Source organism: Elephas maximus, chromosome 5 (assembly GCF_024166365.1).
Source record: "Elephas maximus indicus isolate mEleMax1 chromosome 5, mEleMax1 primary haplotype, whole genome shotgun sequence".
Taxonomy (NCBI): domain Eukaryota; kingdom Metazoa; phylum Chordata; class Mammalia; order Proboscidea; family Elephantidae; genus Elephas; species Elephas maximus.
In genome coordinates, this window is record NC_064823.1 from 110,304,959 (window position 1) to 110,315,921 (window position 10,963).

A 10,963-nucleotide genomic window follows, 5' to 3' on the forward strand; every position below is an offset into this window, starting at 1 on the left:
GGAAGTTGATGGCCAGTGTTACGCTTCTGGAGAATCCTTAAAAATTTAGGTACTTCACCATATAGTAAATAGAGCCCATCATGAAAAGTCTGGTAGCAAAGTCAAGTTGGGCAAAATTTGTTGGTGTGGCCGTACTGCTACCTCCAAGGGGCCACTTCTGAGGCTATTAACGTTATATAAACTGCTGCACTAGAAAAATTTCTCCTAGAACAGAGATGATACAGCAGATGGTTCCCCACTGAAAACAATAACCAGGGACAGAAAAGGATCAAATGTATAATTCAATTGATGTCTATTTTTAAAATACCTAGGCCTGCTTGAAAGGACCCATGTTGAGTTACCCACAGTTCAGGATCTAATTTGATGAATGGCTGAACTAGCACCCAGAATACCTGGAAAGCCTGTGGAAACACACCAGTGCCATTTGCTATTGACAATCAGCAAGAAACTCAGTCACCAATGCACCCCAATCCCAACAAGAAGGAACATATAATCTCCCACCAGCCCAAATTCACCTATGGTGTTAGCCACAACAATGCACAATGTGATCAATCTAACTCTATATTTGGCTTACTCTGCCAACATAATTTTAGCACACAGAACATAACTCCCCTCTCCCAGCCGGCCTTCTTCATAAACCTCACGTATAAAGATGATCCTATTCTCTTAACCATCAACATCTATCAACAACATCCAGAGGCTAATCTCACATTAATATGCAGGCAATGGTGGGCTCAGCTTAAAATCAATCTGTTGACCCAGATACTGAAAACAAGGCAGAGAACGTACAGCTTGTTTGGCTATAACATTATATACTCCTACTAACACCACGTGGAATTATAGTAAGCCACACAAACTTACCTTCACAGGGAAACAGGAAATACAGGCAGTAGAGGAACCCTAAAAAAAAAGATTTCATCTAGGCTATTCCAACTCATGGTGACCCCATATTTGTCAGAGTAGAACTGTGCTCCATAAGGTTTTGAATGGCTGGTTTTTCAGAAATAGACCACCTGGACTGTCTTCCAAAGTGCCTCGGGGTAGACTGGAGCCACCAACCTTTTGGCTCACAGTTGAGTATGTTTACCATATGCACACAGAAGGGACTCCAGAAGGGGGCCTAGTGTGGCCCTTTGAGCAAACCCTGGTGGCATAGTGGTTAAGTACTATGGCTGCCCGGCAGTTGGAATCCACCAGGTTCTCCTTGGAAACTCTATGGGGTAGTTCTACTCTGTCCTATAGGGTCACTACGAGTTGGAATCGACTCTACGGCAATGGGTTTTTTTATCACAAGATTCCCCTCCTCTAATCCTGAACAGATAAGTTGGGAGTTTTGTTTTAATTTGAAGAAATCTTTACCTCATGTGTGCCAAGAGAGACTCAAATGAACCTGAAAACAAAGACGTGGTAAAGATGCTCAAACCTCTAGAGGCCAAGCCATGCTCACTGAAGTTTACACGGAAAATGAAGATCACCATCTTCAAAGAGCCTGAAGAGATGATGTGGGAGATCTGCGAAGTGCTAGATGCCAACAGCTGTAAATGGGATCTGACCCAGACATACATACTGCTGTGCACACATGGCATGCAGGCCAAGAGGACTTCATGCAGTGGGGGACGGAGGTTTGCAAACAGCCTTGGTGGTTTATAAATGGGGTTCAAGTGAAGAGAATTTCAGGCACTTCCAGGCCTTCAAAAGCATTGCCTTCAAAATTACCAAGGAACTTAAATTTGTGAACTCTTCTTTTCTATTCTGTAGGCTAATGTAATGATGGATACGTGACACTATGCATTTGTCAAAACCCATAGGACTATGCAACACAAACATTCCTCTTTTCCACTGACCCTCCACTCTACCAAACATGTTGTCCTTCTCCAGGGACTGGTCCCTCCTGATAACATGTTCAAAATACATGAGACATCTTGCCATCCTTGCTTATAAAGAGCATTCTGGCTGTACTTCTTTCAAGACAGATTTGTTTGTTCTTTTGGCAGTCCATGGTAAATTCAATGTTCTTCACCAACGCCATAATTCAAAGCAGTCAACTCTTCTTCCGTCTTCCTTATTCATTGCCCAGCTTTCACATTTATATGAGGTAATTGAAAACACTACGGCTTGGATGTTTTGTAGCAGATTTGCCCAATGCAATGCATGGTTTAATTTCATTACCGCTGCATCAATGTAAACTATGAACTCTACTTGATAATAGCATATCAAGAGTGGCTCATCAATTGTAACAATGGTATCACACTAATGCAAAATGTTAATGAAACAATGTGATGGTGGTGAGGGGGTACATGGGATCTCTGTGTACTTTATGCACAATTTTTCTGTAAAAATATTTTACTCTAAAAATAAAATCTATCTAAAAACAATCTTTTTTTTTTATCAGCCTTCTCCTGATCAAAAGAGGGAAAACATGGGAGACAATTTCAAATTCTCATGGACTCCAGCCTTTCTGGAGCCATGGAGGGTGGATGAATGCCTGAAACTATTGCCCTGAGGTAATCTTTAAACCTTAAACCAAAAATATCCCCTGAAGTCTTCTTAAAACCAAACAATAGCTCAGCTTAACTAGTAAAAAAAAAGGTCTGCATTGAGCATTATGCTCTTTTAACAACTACCTATTTGGGATCAAACTGACAACAGCAAGTAGAAAGATTAGATAGGAACCTTAGGGGACAATGAGTTTATGTTAATGAAGGAGTAACAATTCAGAAAAGCAGGGGGAGTGTGGTCGCACAACTTGAAGAATGTAATCAATGTCACTAAGTTTTACATGTAGGGGGAAAAAAATCAGCATTCTTAGAAGAAAATATAGGGGCATGGTTGCAGGGCCTACTTTTTAATGATGGATTGCTGAATATGATAACAAAAGCATGAAAAAAAAAAAAAACAAAATAAATGGCACCCCATAACATTTTTTTGTTCATCAAAGGAGTTTATAAAAGTGAAAAGGTAACCTACAGATTGGGAGAAAATTTTGGGGAACTGTCATGGGTTGAATTCTGTCCCCCTAAAATATGGGTCAACTTGGCTAAGCCATGATTCCCAGCACTGTGTGGTTGTCCACTATTTTGTGATCTGATATGACTAATCTATTGTTGTAAATCCTAACCTCGATGATGTTAATGAGGCAGGATTAAAGGCAGTTATGTTAATGAGGAAGGACTCAATCTACAGGATTAGGCTGTATCTTGCGTCAATCACTTTTGAGATATAAAAGAAAAAAGTGAGCAGAGAGACGAGGGAACCTCCTGCCACCGAGAAAGTACAGCCAGGAGTCCAGTGAATCTTTGGACCCAGGATTCTTGTGCTGAGACACTCCTAGACCAGGGGATGATTGATGACAAAGACCTTCTCCCAGAGTCAACAGAAAGAGAAAGCCTTCCTCTGGAGCTGGCACCCTGAATTCAGACTTCTAGTCTCCTAAGCTGTGAGAGAAGGAATTTCTCTTTGTCAAAGCCATTCACTTGTGGTATTTGTGTTATAGCAGCACTAGATAACTAAGACAGAATTTGGTATTGGAAGAGTGGAGTGCTGGTCTAACAGTTATCTAAAACGTGCATGAGGTTTTGAAACTGTGCATGAGTACAGTTTGGGAAAAGGTTTAAAGAGCCTAATAGTAAAAGCCTAGATTGCCTTGAAAAGACTGTTGGTGGATTTATGGACAGCAGACAACTCTGGTGAGGGTTCAGAGGGAAGTGAGGAGAGCTGGAACATCGGAGATGGCACGGACAGTGAGAAGCAGCAGTAGAGAAAAGGCAGCAGCAGAACCAGGAGACCAGTGTGAAACAGCACTGGGAGTCGACTCATGGAGCAAGAGAGCTGAACACCTTTTCACAAGCAGAAGGCTTCCTGGTGGAGTGGGGTACCTTTAGGCACTTATCAGTGGAGCAAGGCTTGTCGACCCATGGAGGCCAAGTAGGGTGCCTCCAGGCACTTATCTGTAGAGCCAAAGAGCTTTGGAACACTTGCCTGAGCAGGGCAGATGCCAGGTTATCCCGAGGGGCCAAGAGACCAAGGAACCAGGAAGCAGAAGCTGAAGAGACAAGGAACAGAAGAAGCAGAGCTGCCTTAGTCTCAAAGGGTAGGACCAAGACCTCTGGGATCACAAAGGGTGGAGCCATGGACTTGTGGGTCTCAAAAGGTGGGGCTAGGGCCTACTAGGTTTCAAAGAGTCAGATCTTTGCCAATTCAGTTCTGGAGTGTGGGACTGCCTTTCATGAGTGGCAATGGGATGGGGCCAGATTTGCTGCCCAATGCTGAGAGGGTAGGGTTGCTATGCCCAAGGGGCAGAAGAACAGGTCCTGCCAGGGCTGAGGGGGTAGTGTGGCCACTCAGATGGACTAGGAGAATGAAGCCATCCACATTCAAGGAAGCAAAGTTATTGTTCCAGTGGGCCTGGAAGGCAGAGCTGAAACCCAAGGCCGAGGGACCTCTGCCCAGAATCCAGAGAGTATAGCCAACACCGGGAGTCTAGAGGGCAGGGCCATTGCCTAAATGTCTCAGAGAACAGAGGATTATTTTCAAGCCATAAGAGCTATTGCAATGTGTTGTGCTGACTTGCTTGGTGCCTGTTATCCTTTATTTCCCTCCAACTTCTCCCATTTGTAATGGAAATGTCTAGTGTGTGTCTGTTCCACCATGGTACTTTGGAAGCAGATAACTTATATTCTAGATTTCACCAACGAAAAGGAATTTTTGGAATTTGGACTTGGGGTTGATTTAAGGCTTTTGCTGTGATATGATGGGGTGAATATGTTTTACTCGTGGCAAGGACATGAATTTTGGGGTACCAAAGAGTGGAATGTCATGGATTGAATTGTGTCTCCCAAAAATGTGTGTCATCTTGGCTAGGCCATGATTCCCAGTATTGTGTGGTTGTCCACCATTTGTGATCTGAGGTGGTTATCCTAATATTGTAAATCCTAACCTCTGTGATGTTAAAGAAGCAGGATTAGAGGCAGTTATATTAATGAGAAAGGACTCAATCTACAGAATTAGGTTGTCTCTTGAATCAATTCTCTTTTGAGATATAGAAGAGAGAAGCAAGCAGAGAGACAGAGGGACCTCCTACCACCAGGGCAGTAGAGCTGGGAGTGGAGCTCATCCTTTGGACCCAGGATCACTGCACCGAGACGCTCCTAGACGAGAGAAAGACTGATGACAAGGCCCTTCCCCCGGTGCCAACAGAGAAAGAAAGCCTTCCTCTGGAGCTGGCTCCCTAAGTTTGGGCTTCTAGCCTCCTAAACTGTGGGACAATAAATTTCTCTTTGTTAAAGCCATCCACTTGTGGTATTTCTGTTATAGCAGCACTAGATAACTAAGACAGGAACCATATGTCCAATAAGAGTCTAATATCCTTCATATGTATACATATCTTCTAAAATTTAACAGTAAAAAGAGAAACAACCCAATCTAAAAACGAGCAAAGGATGTGAACAGACTTTTCACCAGAGAGGATATTCGAATGGCCAAGAAACACATGAAAAAATGCTCAAAGTCGTTAGCTATTTGATCCAAATCAAAACCACAGTGAGATACCACTTCACTCCCACAAGCATGTATAAGATTTTAAAAATGGAAAATAACAAATGTTGGTGAAGTTGTGGAAAAATTGGAATCCTTATCCACTATTGGTAGAAATGCAAAATGGTTCAGCCACTGTTGAAAAGAGTTTGGGGGTTTCTCAAAAAGTTAAACATAGTATTACCACATGACCCAGCAATTCTACTCCTAGGTGTATACACAAGAGACATGAAAGCAGCAACACAGACAGATATACACCAACGCTCTTTGTCCCATTATTTATCATAGGCAAAATATGGAAACAATCTGAATGTCCATCAACTGATGAGTGGATTTTTTAAAAATGTGGTATATACACGCAATGGAATACTAAAAAAAAAAAAAAAAAACTCATAGCCACCCTATAGAACAACGTAGAACAACTCCAGAGGGTTTCCAAGGAGCACCTGGTGAATTTGAACTGCTGATCTTTTGCTCAGCAGCTGAACTCTTAACCACTATGCCACCAGGGTTCAGGACTTCATTTTTCTTTACGGCTGAGTAGTATTCCACTGTGTGTCAGCCATGAAGAGAAATGAAGTCCTGATACATGTTACAACATGGATGACTCTTTAAAACATCATGTTGAGAAAAGGACAAATATTGTATAAGGCCACTATTATAAGAACTTGAGAAATAGTTTAAACTGAGAAGAAAACATTCTTTTGTGGTTATGAGAGGGGGGAGGGAGGGAGGGTGGGAGAGGGGTATTCACTAATTAGATTGTAGATAAGAACTACTTTAGGTGACGAGAAAGGCAACACACAATACAGGCGAGGTCAACACAACTGGACTAAACCAAAAGCAAAGAAGTTTCCTGAACAAACTGAATGCTTCGAAGGCCAGCGTAGCAGGGACAGGGGTTTGGGGACCATGGTCTCAGGGGACATCTAAGTCATTTATAATAAAATCTATTAAGAAAACATTCTGCATCCCACTTTGAAGAGTAGCATCTGGGGTCTTAAATGCTAGCAAGCGGCCATCTGAGATGCGTCAATGAGTCTCGACCCACCTGGATCAAAGGAGAATGAAGAACACCAACGACACAAGGTAATTATGAGCCCAAGAGACGGAAACGGCCACATGAACCAGAGACGACATCATCCTGAGATCAGAAGAACTAGATGGTGCCCGGCTACAACCAATGACTGCCCTGACAGGGAACACAACAAAGAACCCCTGAGGGAGCAGGACAGCAGTGGGATGCAGACCCCAAATTCTCATAAAAAGACCGGACTTAATGGTCTGCCTGAGACTGGAAGGACCCTGGTGGTCATGGCCCCCAGACCTTCTGTTGGCCCAGGACAGGAACCATTCCCAAAGCCAATTCTTCAGACATGGATTGGACTGGACAATGGGTTGGAGAGGGATGCTGGTGAGGAGTGAGCTACTTGGATCAGGTGGACACTTGAAACTTGGTTGGCATCTCCTACCTGGAGGGGAGATGAGAGGGTAGAGGGGGTTAGAAGCTGGCGAAATGGACATGAAAAGAGAGAGTGGAGGGAGAGAGCAGACTGTCTCATTACGCGGAGAGTAATTGGTCTTCGTTCATTAGTGTTCATTGCATCAAATTTATTCTTGAAATGGTCTCTAAATTCAGGTGGGATATATTCATGGTTTTATTGGGTTCTCATGGACTTGCTCTAATTTTCTTCAGCTTCAACTTGAACTTGCATAAGAGCAATTGATGGTCTGTTCCGCAGCGACCTCTGGCCTGGTTCTGACTGATGATATTGAGCTTCTGCATCATCTCTTTCCACAGATGTAATCAATTTGATTGCTGTGTATTCCATCCAGCAGGGTGCATGTGTACAGTCATTGCTTATGTTTTTGAAAGAATGTATTTGCATTGAAGAAGTTGTTGTCTTGCAAAATTCTATCATGGGATCTCTGGCGTCATTTCTATCACCAAGGCCATATTTCCAACTACTGATCCTTCGTTTCCAATTTTTGCATTCCAGTTACCAATAATTATGAATGGATCTTGATTGCATGTTCATCAATTTCAGACTGCAAAGTTCATTAAAATCTTCAATTCCCTCATCTTTATTGGTTGGTGCATAAATCTGAATGATAGTTGTATTAGCTGGTCTTCCTTGTAGGCATATGGATGTTATCCTATTACTGACAGCATCATACTTCAGAATAAATCTTAAAATGTTCTTTTTGACTATGAATGTGATACCACTCCTCTTCAATTTGTCATTCCTGGCATAGTAGACCATATGATTGTCTGATTCAAAATGGTCAATACCAGTCCATTTCAGCTCACTAATGCCTAAGATATAGATTTTTGTGTGGTCCATTTCATTTTTGACTTGCAATTTTCCTAGATTCATACATTGTATGTTCCATGTTCTGATTATTAATGCATATTTGTAGCTGTTTCTTCTCATTTTGAGTCATGCCGCATCAGCAAATGAAGGTCTCAAAAGTTTTACTCCATCCACGTTATTAAGGCTCACTTTACTTTGAGGAGGCAGCTTTCCTTAATTGTATCTTGAGTGCCTTCCCACCTGAGGGGCTCATCTTCTGGCACTATACCAGAAAATATTCCACTGCTATTTATAAGGTTTTCACTGGCTAATTTTTTCAGAGGTATACTAACAGGTCCTTCTTCCTAGTCTTAGTCTGAAAGTTCCAGATACCTGTGCACCATGGGTAACCCTGCTGGTATTTGAAATACCAGTGGCATAGCTTCCAGCATCACAGCAACACGCAAGCCACCACAGTATGACAAACTGACAGATGTGTGCTTTATTAGGACTGGTTATTTGTATGATATTCCTTTCAATGTAGTCCAACCCTACTTTATTTTATATAAAGTCCCTATCGAAAAATCCACAGGTTCCCTCTCTCTGTATGTCCTAGGAACTGCCATTGGAAAAATGGTATCAGTTTTCTATGGCTGTGTAACAAATCACTCTATATCAGAGGCCCAATAAGCCCTTATTTCTGGGCCACCTTGATAGTTTCTCTCATCTTGACTGGACTCCCTTAAGCATTGGTGGTCAACTACGGGTCTAGGAGGCATTTGCTAATCCTGGCTGGGCTCTCTCATGAATTGAGGGCTCTGCCGGATGCCAGCTGTTCTAGGATGGTCTTGAATGGGATGACTGGGCTCTGCTCCACATGGTCTCTCATGATGTAGCAGGAAGCCCAGGCTGTTCACATGGTGTAGGCAGATGCTCAGAGTAAGAGGAAGCATGCAGTGCCTCTGGAGAACCAGAACACCACTAGATCCTCCTATTGCTCTGTAGAAATAGCAAAGAGCACACAAATAAGAAGAAATAAAGACTATTTATTCAGACCTTGCTACAGCAAGACAGTCAGCCACCTTCACTTGAGTTTGGCAGAGACTCAAAAGCAGGCTAGATTGTGGGAAGGCATCAGGTATGCCCTGACTGGAGGCTGTTTGTATGGGGCAAGTTGGAGGGGAGCTTATTTGGCTTTCTCTGCTTGGTCCTAAGTTAGAATGGGGAAATTTTTTTTAATTAATTAATTTATTATGGTTTAAGTGAAAGTTTACAGATCAAGTCAGTCTCTCATACAAAAAGTTATACACACCTTGCTATATACTCCTAGCTGCTCTCCTCCTAATGACAGCACATTCCTCCTCTCTACCCTGTATTCCCCGTGTCCATTCAACCAGCTCCTGTCCCCCTGTTCCTTATCATCTCACCTCCAGACAGGAGTTGCCCACATAGTCTCATGTGTCTACTTGAGCCAAGAAGCTCAATCCTCACCAGTATCATTATCTATCTTACAGTCCAGTCCAATCGCTGTCTGGAGAGTTGGCTTCGGGAATGTTTCCAATCTTGGGCTAACAAAGGGTCCTGGGACCACAACCTCAAGGCTCTCTTCAGTCTCAGTCAGACCATTAAACCTGGACTTTTTACGAGAATTTGAGATCTGTATCCCACTGTTCCCCTGCTCCATCAGGGATTCTCTATTGTGTTCCCTGTCAGGGCAGTCATCAGTGGTAGCCAGGTACCATCTAGTTCTTCCAGTCTCAGGCTGATGGGAGTGTCTGGTTTACGTGGCCCTTTCTGTCTCTTCGGCTCATCTTTACCATATGTCTTTGGTGTTCTTCATTTTCCTTTGCTCCAGGTGGGTTGAGGCCGATTGATGCATCTTAGATGGCTGCTTGCTAGCATTTAAGACCTCAGACGCCTCTCACCAAAGTGGGATGCAAAACACTTTCTTATTTTGTTACGCCAATTGACCTAGATGTCCCCTGAAACCATGGTCCCCAGACCCCTATCCCTGCTACTGTGGCCTTTGAAGCATTTGCTTGTATTCAGGAAACTTCTTTGTTTTTGGTTTAGTCCAGTTGTGCTGACTTCCCTTGTATTGTGTGTTGTCCTTCCCTTCACCTAAAGAATGGGGAAAATTTTTAAGGAAGCTGTCAGTTGTTAATCAAGTCCTGGCTATTTTGGGCCAATTATTACCGGAATTGTTGCTTGGCTTTCTGGACTCTAGCTGTATAGAGTCGTTTAGCTTCCTGGGCTAGTTGCTGCAAATAGTGAGTGTATACACACACACACACACACACACACACACATTATTGTTAGGTGCCATCTAGTCGGTTCCAATTCATAGTGACCCTATATGCAACAGAACAAAACACTACCCAGTCCTGCGCCATCTTCACAGTCATTGCTATGTTTGAGCCCATTGTTGCAGCCATTCTATCAACCCATCTTGTCAACAGTCTTCCTCTTTTTCGCTGACCCTCTATCAAGCGTGATGTCCAAAGCATGTGAGACGAAGTCTAACCATTCTCACTTCTAAGGAGCATTCTGGCTGTACTTCTCCCAAGGCAGACATATATATATATATATATATATATATATATATATATATATATATATATATATATATATGCCTAGGTTATAATACCAAAAAAACCCAAACCCATTGCTGTCAAGTCGATTCCGACTTATAGCGACCCTACAGGACAGAGCAGAACTGCCCCATAGAGTTTCCAAGGAGCACCTGGCAGATTTGAACTGCTGACTGTTTGGTGAGCAGCCGTAGCACTTAGCCACTATGCCACCAGGGTTTCCTAGGTTATAATAAAAAAATACGGACCCTAAAATCAGGTGATTAATTTTTAAAATATTGTGATATATTCATACAATGGAATACTACATAGCAGCGAACAAGGAACAAATTACTGCTCCATGTAACAACAGATAAAATCTTACAGATTTTACCTTAAATAGATGAAATCAGACACAATGGAGTTCATGCAATATGATTCCAATTATATGGAGACCAAGAACATGCAAAACCTATGTCTGGGGATATCAGAACACTGGTTACTCCAAAAAAAAAAAAAAAAATTTCCCAAAGATAATATCAATTGGGGAAGTGGCAATTATCAATT

At 42.4% G+C, this 10,963-nt stretch overlaps 1 protein-coding gene across 1 annotated transcript in view; it reads left to right on the forward strand.

Annotated features, from left to right (window-relative positions):
- Nucleotides 1-10,963, forward strand: part of FRYL (FRY like transcription coactivator) — a 344,107-nt gene that overhangs the window by 3,339 nt on the left and 329,805 nt on the right. The window lies entirely within an intron of this gene.